We start from the raw sequence: 26,365 nt of genomic DNA on the forward strand, positions 1-26,365 counted from the left end.
AAATCACTATGAAAACTAGAATCACAGTGTGTAAACTCTAGCTGTAAGCATAATTGATTATTGTCAAATTTTGGGGCTCAATCAATACACCCATAATGCGAAGTAACAAAAAAGCAAAACTTTCATGCATTAGTCATATGTCAATTTGATCACATCCCCCGCATATACAAACATCAAATGGTTAGAAGTCCATTCCTATATGCTGTAATAACTCACAGACAATTCGTGGGAATATTTACACAATGGTTTATTGCCCTTTGTTGACCTGTAGGAACAAATCAGCAGGAGTCCAAAACACGCAGGTAATCTCTTTAAGTTAAGAGATTGAACCGGAACAGACACTGCAAATGCAAATACGTGATCTCTGGAACATAATACCAGATAATAAGTAATACTTTCAGCTCTGCAATTTCAAAATGAAATTAAAGAATACCTTTTCAAACAGGCGCAGATAAATACAGATTAATTTATGTAAAGATAACTATTGTAATTTGGAATAAAGTGTTTGAATTTCCCTTTCTCATCATGAGTAAGAGCATGGGGCCTGTCATTAGATGTTGGCGATATCGTCTGCTTGATTTCTGTTTTTGTCTGTCTCTGCCTCAGTCTCTCTCTCCTCTCTCTATCTATCTATCTATCTATCTATCTATCAATCTACTCTCTCTCTCTCTCTTCTGTGTGTCTGTCTGCCGTGTCTGTCCGTCCCGTCTCTCTCTTCCTTCCGTCTATACATTTGTGTTTCGTCTCAGTCTCTGTCGTTATATATATATATATATATATATATATATAATAATATATAGTTATATTATATATATTAATAATATATATATATATATATAATATATATATATCTTTTTGTTTTTTTTTTTTTTTTTTTTTTTTTTTTTTTTTTTGTTTTTCTTTTTCTTTTTGCGTTCACAGAGGATGGGAGTTTAAAAAAAGGAACCACAAACTCGTTGGGCATCCAGGTGTGTGCGGGTCTATCAATTTCGTTATATCACAATTTGTATTTTGTTACATAATCATTGCATAGTAATGATATTATTTTCAGTTTTGTTGATATTATTACCACATCACTAACATCAATTGTTATTTTGTTCTTCAGAATCGGTTTTCATTCCCTTTTTTTTTGGAAATTTTAACTTTTCCCTTTTTTCATCATTAAGTTGATGGATGGATGGTGTTGATGATTAGGATAATGATGATTATAGCGACAATGATATAATGATAATAATAATGAATGATTATTGATATAATTACAATATAAATACAGTAATTATGATAATTGAATAAACTTTAAACCAACTGAGTGCAGATCCAGGAGGGCTAACCCCCCCTCCCCCTTGTAAAATAAATGGCATAACAAAGTAATGGGAAGAGACACGGACATATGTGAATAATTTCGTCACACGTATTACACTTCCTCCTCAAGTACCGGCTGCATTGCATGCGCCTACAGTTCCAGAAGTCCCATGTAATTGAATACCTTTTTTCCTCCCATAATGAGAACTCTAGTCCATTTTTGATAATTCGGGCCCCAACCCATTATACGGCATATGTCCAGTCCATCAACATATGAATAAAATGCTATTTTCACAATTCACAACAATTCGAACGCTTGCAAGTGTGTTCACAATGTTTCGATACATCGAAATATTTTTGTCCCTTTTCCTCCTTTTCCTCTCTCTCTCCTCTCGGGTGTCTATATGTTTGTCTTTTTGTCTCCCCTCCTTCCTTTACGATCTTTATATTTTTTTATATTTAATATATTTAAACAAGTTTACGTATTACATATAAAATAACCATATTTGATAATATCATAAATTATTAAAATTATTATTATTATTATCAGCATCGATAATCATTATTGTTTATATTATATTATGATTATAATTATTTCATTCTCTTCTATCTGATCATTATTGTCATTATCATGATCACCATCATCATCATTTATTATCATTAGTATGGGCAAACTATGTTTTTTGAGGAAGTGTAAGAATATGGGAATCCCACTACTAAGCCGAAATTAGAATTCGTGGAAGGGGATAGGCAGAAAGAGAAGGCCATGATAAAAAAATCTTTGTTTATTGTAGCATATGGACTAGAACAAACACAGGTACTACGCAATGCAAAGATGGGCGTTCGTAATATCATCTCACTCTTTACATTCCTATATGGCAGTGGCTGCGACTGACATCACGAATGCTTCTGCATCACAGAACCACGTTATAATTTTTCAGCAGGCGTCGGGGCTTAGCTGAAGCGAGGTTCCCTCTTTTCCTTGCTAATACGATCTTCTTGTATAATATGGGGGCCGGGGAGGCTTGGTGTCTTGTGGGCTACCCTGCACTTGGTACGGATGGAACGGAGAATACACAATCGGCGCTGTCGCGGCGCTGCTGGGATTGGGGCTCTCATACCTGGTGTCCATGTGGTACATTGGAGCGTCGTAGAGCACTTGGGCGTATAGTATGCTGGCAGAGGGCGGACCAACTTTTGTGTTTCCACTCCCTCCTTAGTGTACTTGTATGGGCACGGACACGACCAGGGCGTTCTCGGTTTAGTCTTGCTAGGACTGAATAGGCACGGCAAACATATAGTAATGTTCTTTGGACTAAATTATTAACTAATGTTATTTTTTATATTCGTATTTCACTTATCTTGAAACAAAAGTTCCTTTTCTCTCTCTCCTCCACACACTATATACGCGCGCGCGCGCGCGACAGCACACACGACCACACACCACACACACACACACACAACACACACACCACACATACACACCACACACACAACCACACACACAACACACACACACACACACACATGGTTTTTTTGGTGCCCACACACACACACACACACGACACACACACACACCACAAAACCACACAACACACAAGAAAAAACTACACACACACACACACACACACCAAACACACACACACACCACACACACACACACACACACCACACACAACATATATATAATTATATATTATATATACATATTATATATATATATATATATATATATATACTGTAATATACATATATCTTTATTATATGTATGTATAGAATTTATACCAACAACACACACACACACACACACACACACACACACACAACACATACCACACACACACACAGAACACACACACCTATATATATATTATTATATATATATATAGTTATATATATCTATCATATATATATATATATATATACATACTGTATAGATATAGTATATATATGTAATATAAAGACTACATATATATATATATATTATCAATATATATATTATAATATATATTTATATATATTATACATATATATATATCCTATATATTCAGACACTATATATCTATATATATCTATATCTCTATATCTATATCTTTATGTATATATCTCTATATATATATCTTATATATATACTGTATATATATGTATATATATATATGTATAGTATGTATGTATATATGATGTGTGTATTACTTATACATCCACAGGGACGTGCTGGGGTGACATGCTGCCCCTCACCCTGTCAGAAAATTTACTACTCTTATGATGTGGGCAATCGCTCCCCCATTGCCATTATAGCAAAAATTCGATTTTGTCCGTGTCACCAACTGACCACAGCGCAGCCGATCTGAACAGATCAGGAGTTTGATAAAACTACGTGTCAAAGCTTTCTTTCTATTCCTTTGCCTCCACACGCAGTACGTTTCAGTACCTATCATTCCATCACTTTTTGTTGTTTCTATAAACGTATCGAACATTATCCTGCCATCGTTATCATTGGTAGAATTAAATATCACTAATCACCAATCTCCTGCCCATTATCCTTCCCGTAAGGGTCACAAAGCAGTGACAAACACAGCTTTTACTGGACAGACACCGCATTTACGACTAAATTCTGACGTTTTTATTGACGGTTTTTTATTTTAATATAAGATGTAATGTATATGTTCAGTTTTTAAAACACGCACAAAAAAAAAATAGATGAACATTGGATAAACTGGTCTTTTTTCACATTCCCTTTTCAAGAAGAGCAAGATTTATTTTATTTCCCCACCCAAAAACCCTAAGCTCAAGAAAGATGATTTCTAGGGAGCTCCTAGAAAACCCAAGTAAACCCCCCTTTTTCTATCCCCTTCTCTTTCGTTCTACACAACAGAGAGACAGAAGACACACAACACCCACAAACACACACACACACAAAACCCCACCAAACACACACACGCACACACGCCGCAAAACCACCCCACACACACACACAACACACACACACACCACACCCACCCCCCACAACACAAACACCCAACACACACACCTCACGGGAAAACATTTTGGTTTCTTTGATAAAAAATTGCAAACTACTTTTTCATTTTCCCAAAAGGGGTTGCCATTTGCATGGGCCAATTTGAGCGCGAAAGGGTATCCGGGGGGTTAAAAAACCCGAATGTCGCATGGGCCTAGTTCAGTACTTATTGCGAGCAAAGTTTTCGAGTGGTGCAACGAAATTTTTCATTTACGTAGTTATGATTCATAAGAAACACATATTTTTTTTTTAAAAAATTTCAAACATGAACGAAAGGAGTTTACTTTTAAAAATATTTGTTTATATAATTTTAACAATAAAGAGAGAGAAAGAGAAAGAGAGGAGAGAGAGAGGGGAGAAAGAAGAAAGAGGGAGAGGGAGAGAGAGAGAAAGAGAGAGAAGAGAGAGAGGGGAGAGGAGAGAGGAGAGGAGAGAGGAGGGAGAAGGAGAGAGAGGAGAGAGGGGAGAGGAAGAGAGAGAGAGGAGAGAGAGAGAAGAGAAGGGGAGGGAAGAGGAGAGGAGAGAGAGAGTGAGTTTTTTAACTGCAGTGGCGACATCTGCTTTCTGTTCCCAGGGGATGGAGAGAGAGAGTGAGAAAGAGAGAGAGAGAGAGAGAGAGAGAGAAGAGAGAGATGAGAGAGAAGATGAGAGAGGAAGTTGAGAGAGAGAGAGAGAGAGAGAAGCGGAGGGAGGAGCAAGAGAGAGACGAGAGAGAGGTAGATAGATAAATAGATAGATAAATAGATAGATATATTGACAGATAGAGATAGATAGATAGATAAAGAGATAGATAGATAGATAGATAGATAGATAGAGAGAGAGAGAGAGAGAGAGAGAGAGAGAGAGAGAGAGAGAGAGAGAGAGAGAGAGAGATTATTACATCCTCGTAACGAAAAAAACAACAACACACACACACAACGTAAAACTTTGAGGGTGAATTCTTCTCGGAAGCAAATGAGTTATCATCAGTCGTAAATAAAAAGATTTCCTAGTAGAACACCAGTACAAAATCTACGAGCTGAAACCCCATCTTCCGTGCACAACCGCAAGAATCAGGCTTGGATATAGATGGAATTGGCAGGTCAGTACAGTTTGTAATGTGTAAGCGAACACTTGTACATTTTATCGTAGAGTGCCATGTCTTACAGCCTTTCAGACCACCTAGCATAAGGTACGGAGAACTATGTAACCATTTCATATCATCTGATGTTTTAGAAGATATATTTATGTTGTATTCTAAATTTGGAATGTAGTATCACATGACCGCATATCAAATGTAGCAATGCCTTTCCACGCCTAAGTTGTACGCCGGCGTGACAGATGAGTAGATAAAGGGTTGTTCCTTTCCTCTAACTGATATAGTACTTATCATAATAATGTTATAGCCTGAAATCCAAATGTAATACCATTATATAATGTTATGACCATGCATCAAATGTACAACAGCTTGCCCACGCCTGTGCAATTAGCCAGGGTGGTAAATAAGGGACTGAACTAAAAAAAAAAAAAATGCACATGCAACGCGGTAGACGAACGCGGGCGCACGCAGGCATCCGGATTCCTTCTACACGAACGCTGGTGAGTCATAAAGATGGCGCACCTCTTCCAGGTCGACCGCGTTCGCCTGCTCTGCTCCTGCGGTGTGCTCAAACCCATCACTGCTATCTACTTCTGCCGCCACTGCCTGAAGCTGAGATGCGGGAACTGCGTGTCGCACGAGGTGAAGCGGGGAAGCGGGCGAGGGGGAGGCGCGGGCGGCGGGTGCGGGGATGGGCGTGAGTCCCTTCCTGACAGCTGATTTCGGGGCGCCAAATATTTGCAGTAAAATATTAAACGGAAAAGGTCGTACCCATTGATTATGGTTATATTAATGTCAGGACTCTGTATGGGAATAGCTTTATGAACATTTTAGAGCAAAAAAAGAAATAGTTTGTGCAGATACAATTTAAACTGGTATGGTCATTGGACCTCATAGATTAATCATCCGAAGTGTTGACACTTCGGGTAATTAATGATAAACTGAACTAGTCACTATGCAGGTCTCGATGACAAGGGGAAAGAAGGTAAACATCACTAAACTTACACATCAATATAATCAATGGAAGCTGCTTGAGAAAGGACCACAAAGCTCTGAATGTTTACTTCATAATCAGTTGCTGCGCTTGGAACTCCTCGTCTTGCTCAGGCAGACAAGTTGTCTTGACCAACAGGACAATGAAGATATGGGGAAATTTGTTACCAGGAGCAATTCACCAGATAGAGGAAAATGGATGTTGCCATCGTCTAGAGCGTAAGAACTAGAGTAGAAATCATTATAGCCACGGCTGCTCTGGCCTCATATTTTACTGCAAAATTATGAAAATTTTCAAATGCATACAACCTCAGAGAGACGAAGTCCACAACACCTCGCGTAACCAGAGTTCTTAATGTCGCATTTTCTACAAGTTGGCATGAAGTGCTAATAAGGGGGGGGGGTACAGGGGAGAAAGGTTAGGTTTGGATTTTGGGTTCGATAATACCCTGCTTTTAGGAACTTTGTTCCTGGTGGGTGCGTTTCTCATGGTAACAAGCACCAAGTTATGTTTGGAACCTGCAAGGTCTTTTGCCCATAATGCTTTAAAATAAACATTCACTATACTGTTTACTAGTGTTTTATTGTATACACACTGTAAGTTTTATAACTACTCAGATTCATTGATAACTTATCAGTAACTGACAAACAAGAAAGTAACTTGAGATTGTAAAAATAAAGTTCCTTAAAATTACATACCAGCCATCTTATGATTGTCTGCAACTATTATTGTATATATACAAATTCTTTTGGAATATCTTCTTGTCCTGCTGGACCAATGGCAGAGGGTGAGAAGGAAGAGATGAGCAATATGTCCTGGACACCAAAATCAGTGTTCTGTTCTTCCATCTTGTTTACCTCTATAAGAGAAGAGGTAATTCTCTACAGTATGGATGCACTTGCCAGAGATGAAGTTCCCAGTTCCACATCACAAACTTTATTCAACTAAATTGCTGTGACTGTGGGTGTGCCGTTCGTGCAGTGCCTTAGGATAGAGGCACTGCCCCAGCAAACATTGTGTTCACCTAAGTATGCACGGCAAGATAGAGCTGAAATTTGGGAGGTTGGAGTGGACTTAAGCTCTGATCGGCACTTTCTGCAGTCCTCTTTTATTTGTTGGTTAACCATTTCTGTATCAGTGACTATAACTACTTGTCCTCTAAAGAATATCATCAAGAATTTGCCTAGTTGTGTGTGTCTATACAGTAAAGATTAACCAAGATGAGTTCTGAATGTAAACGTCATATTTTCATAGATATTCAGGTATTAATTTGGTAAATGATTTGGTAGATAGTACTAATTAACTAATTATGGTTTTCTTCATTAAACATTTTTTGTGTAATTGTATTGATGGTTGTCCTATCCAAGTCTGCTGGAAAGTTGCAGTGACCTGTGAAGACCTACAATTTAATCTTACTTAATAGTAGAGTAGAGTGTAGTGATAGCCAAAGCCTCCACACTTCACACTCTTACAGTCCAGGCAATGTATCTATGGTTAATATATATTTATCCAGGTCAACACTGCCAAGACAGGCAACAACATTAATGTTATGCTGGGTAGCCTACTCCTTGGCAATCAGTGATGTTAACAAACTTTAGTAATATGGGAAACTTATTAGTAAAAATGTATTTAAAACTTATAGTAGACTTAGATGAAGATACAGCATTAAGTAATATGTTCAATTCTAGGGTTAATCCTTACAGTATAGATACACTAAGCAAGAAAAAAATAATGATATTCTTGTAGAGGACAAAAAGTTGTAGTCTTCGGTTCAAGAAATAATCTGCAGACCTGAATGGTAATCACCACAAATAAAGGAAAAAAATGCAGGAAGTGTCATTCACAGCCCAAGGCCAATTGGTCCTAAGTTTCAGCTTGTTGTGCATACCAAGGTGGAGATATTGTTTGCCAGGGTAGTTAGGGGGGCATAGCCCCCCATCAACCCTACCCTCAGGCAGCCCAGTCATGGTAATTAGATTGGAATAAAGTTTGTGATGTGGAATTGGGGATTTAAAACTCTGGAAAATTTGTCATACTGTAAATAATTAGCAATTCTAGAAAATTATATGTATGAAAATATAACCCACATTTGTTTAACTCTTGTTTGTTTACATTTAACCAATTCTGTCAGGAAAATGCTGTATTCATTTTTTTTTTTTTTTCTTGTGAAATGTCTCTGCACATAGATGGCTCTGCTAGTGCTTAGCCACGAAGGGGTCAATTAGTAAACCTTGTGACCTTACCTGATTTCTCCTTTCCTTGAATTGGCGGGAAAAAGTTTTTTAAAATTTATGCTATGAATATCAGTGATGTATTATATTATAGACATAATTACAATAATGTTATTGACATAGTAACAGCAACATGAAATAATGTAAAATATTTCGAAAATCAAGGAAAAGGGTAAACAGGCAAGACAGGCAGTACTTGTAGTTGGTTCCTGGAGACTTTAGTACAAATGTAGCCATCTATGTGTAAAAACAATTAATATAGTAACTCACAATGGGCATGACATATACGTACATGCCATGCCCATCGGATTTGGGTTAACCAGAGAGTACAGTATTTGGACCATCACCAAAGGCAAAGTATCCTTTAATTGTGAGGGACAAGCTCAGTTATCATCTGTTATTATAGTGTTGGAAAGAAATAGAATATCTGTATCCATAGTTTTCTGTATGCCATGCATCACATTGTGTTGCACATGTACAGGCTTTCTAGAGGCCACACTGATTGACCACTAGTCTCTTCTAAAACTTTAACTTCCTGAAACTATGAGTATAAAATATGCTGTGATGGAAGCTACACAATATGAAGTCCATCAGATATTGGTGCGAGTGTCAAGCTATTGCCATGGCCTCTGCATTCAGTGTTCTAGCAGAAGACTACAAACCTCCACATATATTTTGGCAAAATGGAGCTTGGTGGTATTCTATATTTGATGATAAATTTGCCTTTACCAAAGTATTTGTGGTGGTGTATTGCCTTTACTAGAGGGCTGATTGTCATGGACACATGGTGGAGTTGTAGCATTTGCCTTTTATTATTTCTCTTTAGTTACAGACTTTCATTTAAGGTATCTCCAGGATCTCCTGTATATATTCATCATATATTATATTTTGATAACTATATTCCTTATATTTATGATAATGGTTTGCAAATATTATGTAAGTGTCAAAAATATGAGACAGCTTGTATTGATATTGCATTTTCTGAATTCAGGTGGACACACTTTTCTGTCCTAACTGTTTGGAGAATATGCCTTCAACTGAAGCCCGGCTCAAGAAGAATAGGTACAGTAGTAGCCTTGTGGTTGAGTTCTATAGTTCATATAAAATTGAGAATGAAGGAAGCTTCTGAAACTGAAAGAATGCAATATATAGATAGGCAAAATATTTGTTTCCTGGTGCATATATATATATATATATATATTAATATATATATATTTATATATATATAATATATATATATATATATATATATATATAATATATATATATATATTATTTATTTATTTATTTATTTATTTATTATTTATTTATTTATTATTTTTATTTACATATATTTATATTTATATTATATTTTATATTTATATATATATGTATTTATATAATTTGCTTTTCCACTTTCATTTTTTTAATATTTGGTATACTTTTTTGAATGATCATATATATATTTTTTTGTTTTAGGTGTGCCAATTGCTTTGATTGCCCAAGCTGTTGCCACACCCTTCAACACGTGCCAAACTAGTATTCAGGTCCTTCGCCAGAAGACCCAAGCAAAAACTGTTGCTAGGAAGGTCTATATTGGCTTGCACAGCTGCAGGTGGACCTCAAGAGATGTTGGACTAAGGATCAAATGTGGGTTAGTTTGACTTATGCTTTTTGTTGTTATCATTGATTTATAGTGGCAATTAATTATGTTTGTGTTATTTCTTTTTAACAACAGTCTGTGTGAATCATGTATTTTTTTTTGCAGAAATGTATCTTATTAGGGAAATCTTATCCTTCATCATATAGTGCAGATGTAATTTTAAGATAAGATTTTCTGAAAATAATTAGAAGTTATTTACATATTTTCTAACATAATTTAAGGAGTAGAAAAAATGTGGGTAGACTTTTAGCTATCATGAATAATGAAATAGAATCCATTATTATATATTTGAGAGGACCCTCCTTTTTTATTTAATTTATTTTCATTAGTTACCAAAGATACAGCCAACAAACTCTGTGATATTTTTAGCCACTGGCGGTGGGCAGAAACAAGACAATGAACACTATAAGCAGCTGCAGACCCTGTTGGAACATTATCGTTCTTGGCACAACGTGAGAAACTAGAGAAGGAACGCAAGAGGTTCTCACACCGCAAGTCATCTTATTTCAGTATGACGGGACAAATACAGCCTTCCCTCCCTGATTGGAAGGAAGTCACTTTCACCACTGTCTCCTTACTCTCCTAAAGTTAGTTTGTACTTTGGTGAATGCACTGAAGGTGGATATAAATTTCAAAAAATAGCTGAAAATATAGTATCTGAAGAGACTCACACGTATTAGGACTGTAAATCCCTTGCACTATTTGATTTTGTTAAAATGTCCATGTTCATTGTATAAATCCAAACAGGGTGATGGCAGCCAAACTTCAGAGTGACTCCTTCAGAAGCTGCTGAAGAAGTAGAGGGACTTCCTGCTGACATATTTACTGAAGAAGTAAACCTTTCTTCAAGTGAGTAATATAAGATGAAGAATACTTCTTCATTTATAGTATATGTCCACAGTGAGGTAGTAATTAAATAGGCTTCATTATGTAAATGTTGAACTGAGAGCGGGAAAAAGAAGTGGTAGACTGGCAGGTGAAGGACTCTGAATTTGGCTCAGCTGAAATGAATGTATTTTCAGGATTTAGCATTATTTTAAGGCTATATTGATACCTATAGGTGGTTTTCATATTAGCGCAAACTTTGTTTTTAGTTCTTCAACTCCTAAGGCTGGAAATTATTCCTTAACCTTATGTAATATGTTTGTGTCAATAAATTAAACTACAGGATTGATTGTGAAATAAAAAAAAAATATATTTATTATTCTGTCTTTTATTGTAGTTAAATTATTTTACTTGACTCTGTCTTTTTTTTGCATTTACTTCAATGGAGCAAAAAAGGGCATCTCCTGAATGGCAGCCAGAAAAGAGTAGTGATCTGTACCCACTTCACAAACACTTTTTGGTGAAACTTTCCCCTTCGTTGTCGCATTGTGAGCATAACTTCCAAACCAGAGTATAATCCCTCGCTGTCAAGTCAAGTTTTAAAACGGGGGGTTTTGTAAGTAGAACATGAAATTTTTTTTTATTTATTTGGTTAGAACACTTTCAGTCTTGTTTTTTAAGAGAAAAAATGTTGAACATATTGAAAATTTTGGGTAATTTCAATTTTCTGTAAATAGTGAAGTACTGAACTTTTTGCTACTGAAATAATTTTTTTTTTGGGTTTGCGGGCTTAAATCCTTTATATTTGATTTTATGATATTTAATATTCAGTTGCAATTACAGCAGTATTCCCACAGTACCGGGGAAGACTTTATAGATTTACTTTTACCTTCTTTCTGTCTTTCTCTTTTTTTCTTTCTTTTTTTTTCTTTTTTATTTATTTATTTTTTTTATTTTATTTATTAATTTTTTTTTTTATAGTATCGTTTTTGATTTTCCCTAGTTGAATTAGAGGGTTTAAAAATTTTTAACCCTATTTTTTTAAATTTCTCAAAATTTTAGAATGCTAGAATTTTTTTTTCTTCTTAACAATTCCCCTCCTATCCCAGTCTTTTATTGTTTCTTCTTCTTCTTTTTCCTTCTTTTCTTTTTTCTTCTCTTCTTTTCTTTTTCCAAAAAGACAACCAAGGTAAGATTGTTTTGTGGCTTTTGCTGCTGCGAGTGATTTCCCAAGAGCTTCCCCCTACACGTAAAGAGAAGGTTAAAAGGTATATTAAAGAATTCCTAAGATATTGGAAATTTTATATATATATATATATATATATAATATAATATATAAATAATTTATTAAATAATATTTATATCTATATACTATCTATATACTATCTAATACTATAATCTGTTCTGATATCATATCTATATATCTCTTCTTCTCCTCTTCTCTCTCCTCTCTCTCCTCTTCTCTCTCTCTCCCCTCCTCTCTCTCTCTTATATATATAATATAATTATACATATGAATATGGTAATTAATATATATGATAGTATATTAATATATATATTATATGTATATGAATATATGTATATGTAAAATTATATGTTTTGTATATGTATATATATAAGTATATATTATATGTACAATATTAATGTGTAATTATATATAATTTAATAAAATTTATATATATATGTAGATATAATTTTGTTATGTTATGATATAATAGTATATATATGTATAGTAATATATAAAATAGTTTTTATATGTATATATATGTATATGTAGTATAGTAAGATTTATGTAAGGGATATATAATGTATATATATATGATATGATATATGTATAGTTTTTTAATATTGAATGTATATTATGATATGAAAATATATGTAATGTATATATAATGTATATGATATATATATATTATAGTATATTATATGATTTTAATATATGTAGTGTATAAATGTATATTTTGTATATATAATATTAGTGTATTATATTAATATAAGTATAGTGATATGTTTTATAATGTATAGTATATGTAATTATGGATATGTATATGTACTATAGTAAATGTTAGTATATATATGTATATAGTATATGTATATATTGAATAGTAATGATTATTTTTATGTTATATATGTAATGTATAAATGTAATGTATATAATAGTGATGTATATTTATTATATTATATGTATTTTTATAATGTATATTTTAATTTTTTAAAAATGTATATGAAATAGTTGTATATGTAATATATGTATAGTTAAATGATATGTTATTTATATGTATATGTTTTTTTATATGTATATGTATATTTTATATATGTATATGTATATATAGTTGTGTTATTAATTTGTTATAGTATATATATGTAAGTAATAATGTATTGAATGTATATATGTATTATTTTGTATTTGACAATAATACATTACTATGTATATATATAGATTTTAATGTATGTAATGTTATTATGTATTAATGGTTTATAATATGAATGAATATATGTTTAATAATATGTAAGGTAAATATATTATATGATATATTGTATAGTATATAAAATTGTATAGTATATAGTATATTATATATTATAGTATTGTATATAATGTATATGTTATTTGTATTTATATATATGTATTAGATAAATGTAGATATAGATAATATGTATGTATAGTATATTTTTTTGAAATATTTTGTAATGTATAGAATATATATGTAATTTTTAAATTGTATATCATATATATTTATGTTTTAATATGTATATGTATATATATGTATTGTAATGTATTTATATATAATTTGAAATTATATTGTAATGTATATACTAGCCAAAAGTCAAGTGCCGGGTAAATAGGAGGGACTCAGTGAAAGAAAGAAAGAAAGGAAAGGAAAGGAAAGGAAAGGGGAAAAAAACAAACAAAAAAAAACGGGCGGAAGTAATGGAAAACCACCGCTCAAATCATCAAGAAAATCAGGGGAAGCCCAGTCGTCAAGGCCCCGCAGTGGGGGAATAGTTAGACGTCGAATCAACACTGTCACGACGGCAACTGAGTTCAAGGGTTTGAGTCCCGGCCAGCGCTTGTTCCCTTGGCAAGGGAATTACCGATGCCTACCTAGCCAGGGGGCAAACCAGCCCAAGCAGGCTGGGCCAAGCCCGGATAAAAAGAGGGGAATGATTTCCAAAGGTAACACCGGCACTCTCCTGGAAAGGAATGGGGCCCTCCCTTCTACCCAAGGATCACAACATGAAAATATTTAAATACATGCTGTGACACGGCGGCTCAGACATAACCTACCCTTTTTAAAAAATGTATATATATATGTAGTATTGTAATTAAGATATGTATATATAATATGTATTTATAATATGATATGTATATGTTTTTAATATGATAGTATTAAAATATGTAATTATTGTATATTATTTTATTTTTTATATAATATGTATTTATATTTTTAATATTATGTATATTTTAATTATGTAATGTTGATATATAGTATATGATGTATATAACATATATATAATATATTAAAATATTTAATATACATATATATATATTTAAAATATGTACTATTTTATATACATAATATAATAAAACAATTTTTAACATAATATACATTAATAAAATATATATTACATATATATATATACAAATTATAACATTATTATACAATATAATAATATAATATATTATATGTATATAATATGTATAATTTTAAGATATATATGTGATATATATGTGTATTATTTTGTGCTATATGTGTAATATATGTGATATATATGTGTAATATATGTAATATATAGTATATATATGTAAATATGATATATAGATAATTTTTGTTTTTTATATGTATATATAGTATAATAGTATATATATATATTTAAAATATATATATAATATATATTCACATATATATATAAATAATAAATATACATATATATAATATATACATAATATATATATATATTATATATATAGTATATATATATACTATATATATAATATATATAATCTATATATATATATATTATATATATATAGATATATATATATATATATATATAACTCTAAAAGCAATACTGATCCTGTAGAAAATGTAATAATATGATTTCTTCAAGATATTATAATTTTACAGTTACCACGTTCCTGAAGTAAGGATGGTGCAGCAAGCAGATCTCAAATGGGGTGTTGAGACATCTGTTCAGATCTCGCTGTGTAATCCAATCCTCATGATATGACTCTAGCCTTCCTCCCATTTGTCCCTGAAGCACATATTGCTGCACAGCAGAAAGGTAATTGATAATTTGTATTTATGGTGCAACCCTTAGGGTGCGTCATGCATTGACTGATTAGATCTGAAATGGTGGTTGAAAAAAATCTCCCCAAACCTCCCTAGTTATTGACTGTTTATTCATTGGATTTCAACATAACACTTACTCCCAGGAAGTATATCATAGACTAGAAGTAGGTATATTTATTGAATATTTAACAACTGTGCTGACTTCACACATCAGTTTGATGAGTTGAAGCTAGGAAATTGTTCATAAGTATATAGATTTAGACCTAAGCAAAGTGAGGCAAAACACATAAGGAAAGATAAAAAGGTATTTAGATTTAGGACAACGATGTTGTATCACGGATGTCACTGGAATGAACCCCATAGTGAAAGATAGAAGAAAAGTGAGATTATTTTTAAAAACAGAGGGAGGTGAGGTAGATAGAGTGAGGCCTGGCCCTACCTGCAGATTGGTTGAGTGTCATAATCATGAACTAATTGGTATATCATCTCTTTGCTTCTGCTGCATAGAGTTTGTTGCTTTTACTGTTTCAACCACTATTCCTTGTCAGTTGATGAAAAAAAAAAATCATAAAGGCACCACTACCTGTAATGTAAATCAGAATTGACTTGGTGACCTACTGCATTTTGGCAGGGAGCCCCACAATGTGATGGGAATGTGCTTTTTTTTTCTAAATTCCTTTGTTAGACAGTGGTGGTTCTTTCAGGCAAGTGCATCTTATAGGCTTGTGAATATGGTATATCATAGAATATTTCATAAGAAAAGGACATAGAAAAAATAGCAAGTTTGTTTACTATGATGAATTTAATTACTTGTTGCTTTAGCTGAGGAACTTGGAGAAGGAGGCAGCCTTAACACAAGCAGCCTAGTCCGAGTAGTGGATATTCCAGTGGAAAAGACTGATCTAACTCCAACAGCAGATGTTGCATTACCACAGGGACAACTTATTCTCACTGCTCGTGATGATACGGCTCTGAGTATGATGACCAGGATGCAAATAGCAGCTTCAATGATGATCCTCAGTATGTATACATTATTATATTGTTACTGTGTGAATGAATCTGCAAGGATTCATATTGGTGTTTATTTGCTTTAGAATTAGTGAACCAAGTTGAAATATTTCTTCACTTTCATAGACATGCTAATTTAACCTTAATTCTATATAAATAGTATATTTTTGGCTTACGTTTTAATATGTAGATTACATTTTTGCTTTGTCTTATTTTTCTTAGGAATGAAGAGTATATGGTTGTTTTGTAGATGTTGAAAATAGAAAATAGGATGAATAAAAATTAATACTCAAGGGTTTTTGAAAGGAAATTGTCAGGATAGGGAGTGCAAATATGATGATGGATGAAGGTATTCATTAAGTTTGAAAAAAATAAATTAGTTAGTCATATGAATTACACTGCCATTGGTTGTGTGACAGGTAACAATGTCTGATTTGAGAGAGAGAGAGAGAGAGAGATTGATTGATTGATGATTGATTGATTGATTGATTTAAATAGCTCAGGTTTTTCATGAGATGCTGAATTACATTTAAATAAAGAGCCTTTACCTTTACTGGCTGTTTTTTTTTAATTATTATTATTATTATTATTATTATTATTATTATTATTATTATTATTATACAGTTGATATTGTTATACAGTGTGCTGGATATTAGCATTTTTCTTTTGAGTATTGAATAATTAATATCTGTATTTTCTTTTACAGAGTGGTTGCTTGGAGACGAGCAAATAAAGTTGGTGTTAATCTTCTAGTTACTCCCCAATCTGGTGCTAAAAGGGCCATTGTTGGCTTTGTACTTCGTTATGAATACACCAACACTGTTGCAACTGCAACAGAATCACGAACTGTCACACTGAACATTCCTGTTATGGTAGATGTTGGCCCAGTGTCCGAATAGACTTGACTGTATAGTAGCATTATATCTATGGATTATAAAAAGGCCTTTGGCTTTTGCATCATGTCATTATGTTGCTGTATAACAGGTAAATGCTTCAGTGTTATATGAAATTCACATTAAAACAAATCTGCAGAAGCTGTTTAGACACAAAGTTGTTACTCTGTTTATTATACAGACCTACCTATGTGAAATGAATTAGAAGAAAGTGGTATACAGTGTCCTATGGCCTTGTAGTCTGTAACTTAGCATATCCATATTTTTTCTGTGTGAATTGTTTCCCTTTTGCACAGTGATTCTTTAAAGCATTATTTTCAAGATTTTCTGAACTTGTAATTGGCTTAATTTAATATTGCTAAATAAAAATTAATGCACTTGGATTATGTGTTCTTACTAAAAGATATTTACAAGTTTTTGGGGTAAAAACAATTGTAGATATCCTTTTTATTGCTTATTGCAACAACTAAGAGTACTTCAGGCAGAAAACATTGTGCACTATACATATTTATTCAAATAATTCTGTCTGATATACTCATTATTATCCTGATTAATTCTTTCACTGGGCACCATCACAGAATCAAGCTGTCTGCTTTGTGCCTTATTTCTAATTTGAAAAACTGTCAGTTGCTTATTAATTATTACTGTCCACAAACATCTTAAGAACAATTATTTGTGGCCACTTGGTGTGCCTTAGAGTCATGAAGAGAAAGCTGGAGTCTGGGGGTATATGACTATGTGTTTAGCATAATTGAAATGAAGGCCATACCTTTTCTTCACAAAAAAATTCTACATGCCAGTAAAAATAATGTCAGTGGAGCAGAAGCACAAGACAAAGAGAGTTTTATTTGTTTTGCTTTTAATTTGCATGTCCAATTTATCTATAGTCTTTCCGCACAGCCAAAATAAAACCATAGCATTTACCCTGAAATAATTGCTTAATGATGCAAAGTTCTTTCACCAGGTTTTTTTTTTTTTAATTGGTAAGAGTCATCTTATTGTGTACAAGGATGATGTTTCATATCTTCATTTGCTTCTGTTTTACTTATGGATTTATATATGAAATTGATTTAAGCTGTATATCAGAAGTATTATTTCTTTTTATACAAGTGATGAAACTAGACATACTAAATTGTAGATAATTCTTGGGCAGCTTTAATGGTGTAGCATCCAAATATTTGATTGCAAATATTTGTTTGCAATCAATTACCACATGTATCTCTTATGATATAATAAAACCAAATAAAAAGTTGGGGATTTTTTCAATCAAGTTAACAACAGTACAAGTATGTACTTTTTCTGACATGTTGAATTTACACCCCCAAAAGCCATGATTTCAAATAAAAAGAGGAAAAATTATTACTATACTGTACTCAAATTATATATTAAGAATTATTAAAAGTTTGAGCATCCTTATAGAAAAAAATAAGACTGAAATTTTGAAAAGGGTCACACAGCTTCCATTAAATAATGAATGAGAGTGACAAATTTACTGCAAAGACAACTACTTTTCACTCATAAATACTTTTACATTTTCATTTATGATTAGATTGTTAAAAAGTATTTTTTAGTTTGATTCCATTTTCTTTCATTCTAATTTTCCACGGAGGTAATAGTCCACATTCAGTGATTGTTATATATAAGTAGGAAGTTTAGTAAATCAATCAGAGATGAAAGATAATGTTTCAGCACACTTATTAAGCCATATCCTTTACAACTACTGGGCGTGCATCTGTGCATCTGCTATCAGTCAAAAAGTAATCAATGGACATAAAAAATAAATGTAGAACATGTATGTTATTAAAGAGCGTGCGAAAAGGGTCGGGGGTAGGGGTGGTCAACTTTTGGAGGTTTGAACCGTGCGCCCTGCAGAGTTCGTAACACCTTGTTTTGCGTTTCCAAACAGCTTGTCAGGATTAGCAGGACAACGAGGACGCATTTGGAACCTAGCCGTTCATTGACCACATTGCAACCAGCTCGAAAGTAAGCATTCACTATTTTATTACACCGGTGTCTTTAATTTACATGCTGTAGTGCTTTTGTAACCCCTCTGATGCATAGGTAACTTTACCTGCAACTGACAAACACAAAAACCATGATAACAGCAATAAAGGTCCATAAACTACCTACCAGATCATATGGTTGCCTGCACGCTGTCATTGTTACATAGAAGTTATTGTGACGTATCGGTCTGCGCCTGTGCGAAGAGCGACTATGAACAAGATGGATCTGTACCGGAGCGAAAGATAGGATTCCGAAGGTCAAAACATCTCCTAATTCTCCAACTTGATGAGAGTTCCGAATGATATTTTAGGCACAGCAATAGCGACCATTTTGATGTATTCATGTTAGGGACTGCTCTGGGATATACGCAACGAGGACAAGCCATTACAGAGAAATTTATTATTCCCAGCCTCCGGGTATTATAGTGGTAACACGTGTCGGCACTCTCATACGATGGCGGCGGTTTCGCGCCCCCGCTCAGGCTGCGGTTAGAAGTTGCACAGCTGTTTTTGCCTGGAGGTTTGACGCTGTGGCGTGCGGCACCACTCATGGCATAGCCCGGGCGAGGCTAAGTTTCGCATATCGGACTTATCCTTATCCTTATTTCATAGGGAAAAAACGAGCAAAAGTTTGACTACGTTTGAGTTGCAGTATTGTTTATGAGGATTTTATTTTCCCGGGTTTTTGTCCCATGTTTGGGGAATGAAATTAAAAAAACAAGAAAAACCTAAAAAACATAAGTAAGAAGGATAAATGAAAAAAAAAGGGAAAAAAAGCAATGAGAGTGACATCATTTTCTTTTGCACGAGAGACTCCTTTCCAGTGTCTAACACGCTTAGCTACATACCCTGGACATAGCAAGAACAAGAAATAAAAAGGGACTGGAAAAAGAGGCAAGAAGTAACATGGAAACAGGTGGTAAATACTTTTCTTTTCTTTTAACGGTAGGTTCATTTTCTGAGCCGCCGTGGGTAGGTCATGTCTGAGCCGCCGGGTCACAGCATGATACTTAATTGTAGTTTTATGTTGTGATGCTTTGGAGGAGTACGTGGTAGGGTCCCAGTCCTTTCCACGGAGAGTCCCGGGGTGGTACCCTTTAGGTAATCTTTCCCCTCTATTTTATCCGGGCTTTTTTTTTTTTTATTATTACTGACTTGGGCTGGTTTGCCCACCCAGTGGCTAGGTAGGCAATCGAGGTGAAGTTCCTTGCCCAAAGTGAACAACGCGGCGGTCGGTGACTCGAACCCTCGAATTCAGATTGCTTTTCGTTACAGTCTTGAGTCCGAAGCTCAAACCATTCGGCCACCGCGGCCTTGACGATCATGGGCTTCCATGATTTTTTCTTTTGCAATTTAGAGCGGTGGTTTGCCATTGCCTTCCGCCCCGGGGTTTTTTATCGAGTCAACCCTCTCTATTTACCCGGCACTGATTGGGCTGGTTTGGCCACCCCGGGCTAGGTAGGCAATCGAGGGGGAAGTTCCTTGCCCAAGGGAAACAACGCGCCGGCCCGGGGATTCGAAACCCCCGAACTCAGATTGCCGGGCGTGACAGGGCTTGAGTCCCCACGCTCTAACCATTCGGCCACCGGGCCCCCAAAAAAAAAAAAAATTAAAAAAAAATGACAGTCTTGAGGGCCGACGCTCTAACCTTCTGCCACCGCGGCCTTTACGATCATGGGCTTTCCATGATTTATCTTAGCAATTTAGAGGGTGGTTTGCTATTGCCTTCCCCCGGTTTTTTTATCGAGTCACCATCTCTATTTACCCGGCACTGAATTTAGCTGGCTTGGCCACCCAGTGGCTAGGCAGGCAATGAGGTGAAGTTCCTTGCCCAACGGAAACAACGCGCGGCCCATGACTCGAACCCTCGAACTCAGATTGCCGTCGTGAACAGTCTTGAGTCCGACGGCTCAACCATTCGGGCCCCGCGGGGCCCCCGGTAAATACTAGGACCCCTTTAACCCGTGCAAGGGTGCTGGTTAAAGTGAACAGGAAAAATCACTTCTTCCCACCCCCAGTAGTGAGGTTTCTGAGTTCACTGGTAAAGGTAAAGGTGTGAAGAAACCGAGTCTTTAGTGTGGTCAAGTAATTTGTTGCTGAGCACAAGAGCTTCAGTATCAGCCGGTGGAGTAGGTACTTATTTATATTGGTGTTATTTAAGGGAATTAGTAACATGATGTGCATGTAATTTATGATATTGGGCAGCAAGGTGATGTGTGCATTTTTGGGGACAGTTACCTGCAGTATTAATTTTTGGTGTTACTGGTACTCTGATCATCCAACCTTGCAATTGTTATTCTGTTTAAATTAGTCACAGTATAATATGCATCAATCTTTGATTTTCATGCAAATGATGTAAATGAATGATTGGTAATTGTTTAAGAAGTGACTGCACCCACTCTATCAAGTTCCTACTCCTGGGAATCCACAAAACAACACATATGAATCAAAAACATCCCAAAACCCAGGGGCTTCTCCCCCATAACCTGAACCAGTTACCAATCTAGGGGGCCTCTGGACCCCACCTGGCCGCTGTGGGATTGCTCTCTAAACAGCAATTGTCATGACCTATTTTCTTTATTTATGCTATCATTCTTTGCCTGTGCAAGTTGTTTCAAGTATCCGTTGAGTGTCGTTTTTCTCATTCTTAATGACAGTATCATTACCATTTTCCTGTAAACACATACCAAAGTAGGTATGTGTGCACAGCTTTCATATTATCAATTTGGCAAGGAAGTACCATAGATGAAAAGTGTTTCATTTTCTGTCATTCTGTTCATCACAGGCAAAGTTACTCTGTACCATACATCTGTGTGAAACTGAAACTATACAGAATTACCTTGCTACATTTCATTTTTGATGACAGTTACTGGCTACAAAAGTTTTTATTAGGTTGGCATATGAATTATAGAGGTTGTTTTAGATAACTGATATGACTGTTGGTGGAATTCTGACTTTGTGGCATATGTGAATAATGTGAGTAAAGTATTATATATGCAGTTGTAGTCAAGGGGAATGTCATACATGATGTTATATATGGCATCATTTTGGTCATATTGGGATTTTTCTATTTTTAAGGCTAGGGATGGTCATTATAGTTAAAATATCTTGAACTACTCACCTCTAGAATTTTATTTGGATCATATATATTACAGCTATATTATATTGTCATAGATGAGTGAGGTCTTGATGTCATGATCGAGAGTGCTGTTTCACATACAAACAATGATAGCATGATTTATATTCTTACCTGAACAGATCAACCATGAATTTGCAATATTCGGTACATCATCATATTGCATTATGAATTTAACTACATTTTGTGGAGTATAGGAAATATTTAGTCATGGACCTATACATTGAAGTTGCTATCCAAGATTAATAAAGATAAATCTGCTTTGGAAAAGCAATGGTGGCAAGGTCAGTGATAGCTACTCTAAATCAAGTGATTTTGGAAATAATGTAATAGCCAGTACTTACCATCACAAGAACTTACACAAGATTAAGTGAATGTATGTGGGTTCATCACAAGAATTTACATGTCCAATATCATTTATGTATATTAAATTGAAAGGAATCATAAAAAATCCAATAATTTTTTGTGTTTCTTCATACATGAATCTCATAAAAAAATGAAACATGAAGATTTTAAAGATGCTTTGATATTTGTCTTTTTTAACCAAAGAAAAACTATTTCTCCCTAAATAGAGAAGCCAGATGGGAAGTTAAATAAAATACTGCCACATAGAATAAAGTGAATAAAAAATTACTGTAATGTAATTCATATTGCATAACTAAAGCTTTTGCCAAGTGTTATACCTGGAAGGCTGTCCTAACAAATTGAAAATGGCTGCAAGTATGTTTAGCCAGCAGAGATTCTTTACCAAGTGATTTGGTGTTGTATAAAGATGCAAACATTTGAAAGTTTTACAGTCAGAACTTAAGATGAAAAATTAGTTGTTTGTATTTCATCAGAGAAAGCAGAAGGACTAAGTTATACTTGAAGCAAGTCAAACATGCTGGCAGTTGATGTGATAACTTGTTTATGGAATAACATAATTTCCAAGACGTTGTCAGAACTGCACACAATATTTTTGGAGATGCCAAGAGTGAAGGGTTAATGTATATCCAATATATGTGGTCACATGGTACGGACTGACCTATTGACATTACTTATCACAAAATTGATATGTCAATCACCTGCTAATCTGTAAAGGAAAAATGCTCTGGATTTGCAGCCATTTCAGCTAATCCAATATAGCATCAATTACTTTGTTTTAGGGTAATTTACCAAGGCAATGATTTTTAACCCATATTTCTTTAGAGAATGTAGACAAAGTTATTTTTAAACAAAACTGTCATATTTGTTATGAATTTTGTCTTGAAGTATATTTTCCAAGTATATATCTATAAAAGGGAAACTTTTTGAATATCAGATTCAAGGCTAATTCAAGGTTAATTTACTGGGAAACATAAGCATGCATATATACTTATTTTGGAGTCATGATTTTTATTTGTCTATATATTTTTTCTATATACACATCCAAAACAAGACCATGCTTCAGTTGAGTTCTCCACAACATTTAAAAACATTTCAGAATAGTGTATACCCTATACCAGGGGTTCCCAACCTGGGGACCATGGGATACATTCTGGGGGACCATGGAGCACTATGAAAATTAAACAGGATTTTGTCTCATCTATAGTACTCATAGATAACTATCTTTCACATATCAATAAATTGGAATCATTCCATATAGTGTTCTTCTCCTATAGCTATTGGCACCATTACACAAATCATAACTAGTAATAACTGAATCTCCAAGGATGACAGACACTAAATGGGGCCATGGAGATTATTATATACTAGTCAGGGGCCACAGAATAAAAAAGGTTGGGAACCACTGCCTTATACCATTGTCAAATACAGGAAACTTATTCCAGTAGCACAGTACATGCACAATCCACTACAGTTTTGTACTGTCAATGTTGTTTACACATAGGTGGCTTCACAAGGAATCAATTATATGTATGTATACCTGCCCACACTCAATTACCTTATTCTCTGAATTTTCAAAAAGAAGTTATTAGTAATACTTTTATCATTATTAACATTTTCATTATTATTATAACATCAGTGACATTACTAACAGTAATGAAAATCAAAAACTTAGCTTTTAAATATAAATAAAGTAAATAGGTAGCCATATTTATAAAAAATTATTACCAGTCTTACCATTTTAATTTATTCTTGACATTTGGAAAAAAAGTTTTGAGTACACTAAATTTTTAATAATGTTATAATAATGAGATATTATTATTATTTGTCATATTTTTATTCCTTGGTGACTATGTAGTTGTAGGGCCATTGATGTGTAAGCAAATTTAATCAACGAAATTCACAGTGGACAGGGCATGTGTATATGCTCTCCCTACAGCATCAGAAGGTTAAGGTCTGAGTAAATATAATACTGGATATTTGCTTGTAATTTTCTCTCTCAGAAATGGACCATCTCAATTTAAGTAGTGATATCATTTTCTGGATTCTATGCTTGTATTTTTGGAAGTTTTTCTTGTGATTTTATTTTCTAATTTCGATTAATGTTTGGTGATATTTGATCATACAAAATGGTATTAAACAAGCCAAGTATTTTCTCTCATATTTATTAGATTTATGTGGAAATGTACATTTTTTTTATTTTTTTTTTTTATTAATTAAGTCTTTTCTATCTCCAGAAACTAAGATTTGATTCCATATCCTATTTTCTGATCATATCACATTGAAAAATTTATGTTTCCCTTGTTGACTTTGTGTAGAATTACATTATCATTATTTGTACCATAAAACTTCAGAATAGCCTACAAAGCAGATAGTTGGATATAAATAATTTTGTTCCATTCATAATACCCTTAACAATTTTTACATTAATTAGGAAGTAAATGCATAAAAAAGAAATGGTTTCAATTTTATTTTATTATCATAAATTAGATTCTTGTACAAATTATATACAAAATATAGCACACCACTGTTATACATAAATTACATTGTAAATCACCAATATCATTATGACAAGGAAGTTACAATCAGAGATTATATACATACTTCATTTTATAAAGGCTGCGAGCAAGTAAGTGACAGCAAAGAATGTTGTGTTTGCAATGATAGTGGTAACACTGGGACCAGGTGGCCTAGGTAAGGTCTTTCTCCATGCATCATTTACACATACTGCACCATCATGTGTATATATATATACACACACATGCAAACATCCACGCAAGCACACGCATCCACACATCAAAATTTGTTGACTATTATTCATAGACTGTTTGACATGAACAAATTACAATTAAAAGGGATAAAAGGATAAGTATAATAATTGGTGTACAAAGTGTTCATCAAGCAGCAATTAAATATCTTTAGCTGTATGACAAACAATATTAAAATGGTATATATTTTAACTGGTCAAGTACACATTCATAAACTTAACACACATGGGGGATGACACTAAGTAGTGCAAGTCATCTTAATTGAGCAAAAAGGAGGAATGTCTACTGACACCAGCCATAAAATAGCAGAAAAGTCAGATTCTTTTTTTTTTTTAACTCCTTGCAAATAACAATTCTTGCATTACATGTATGACATTAATTTAACATACATCACTGGCTATTATCAACCTGTCATTTATGGGACATAAACATGCTGGCACATCACAATCACATATCTATGACACTAGATACTGTGATGGAAACTGAAGTTCAAACTGTCAACATAATGAGAACTATTAAAATATGGACAGACTGTTATCTGGTGCCCAACAAGCCTAGGTGTAAATTCACTGAATATACAATTTGTGAATACAACAATGCATAAATTTCAAACATTCATGCCAGACACTTGATGTCATGGAAAAAAAAAAGACACAGACTACTAATGATTAACATCTTTTAAGAATGGGGTAACAGGTGGAAGCTAGACTAGAAAATAGAAGTAGAAGCAGGGACTAGCACACTCATATGAAAATGACGAGTTATGCACTACTTAAGTTGCACAAGATTTATTTCCTCAAATGGAAGAAAC

The 26,365-nt window shown here is 33.9% G+C and overlaps 1 pseudogene; it reads left to right on the forward strand.

Moving 5' to 3' along the window:
* Window positions 1-5,797: 5,797 nt before the first annotated feature.
* LOC119573077 lies at window positions 5,798-17,354 on the forward strand (annotated as a pseudogene).
* The last annotated feature ends 9,011 nt before the right edge of the window (window positions 17,355-26,365 follow it).

The sequence above is a fragment of the Penaeus monodon genome, chromosome 5 (genome assembly GCF_015228065.2).
Source record: "Penaeus monodon isolate SGIC_2016 chromosome 5, NSTDA_Pmon_1, whole genome shotgun sequence".
NCBI classification, from domain to species: Eukaryota; Metazoa; Arthropoda; class Malacostraca; order Decapoda; family Penaeidae; genus Penaeus; species Penaeus monodon.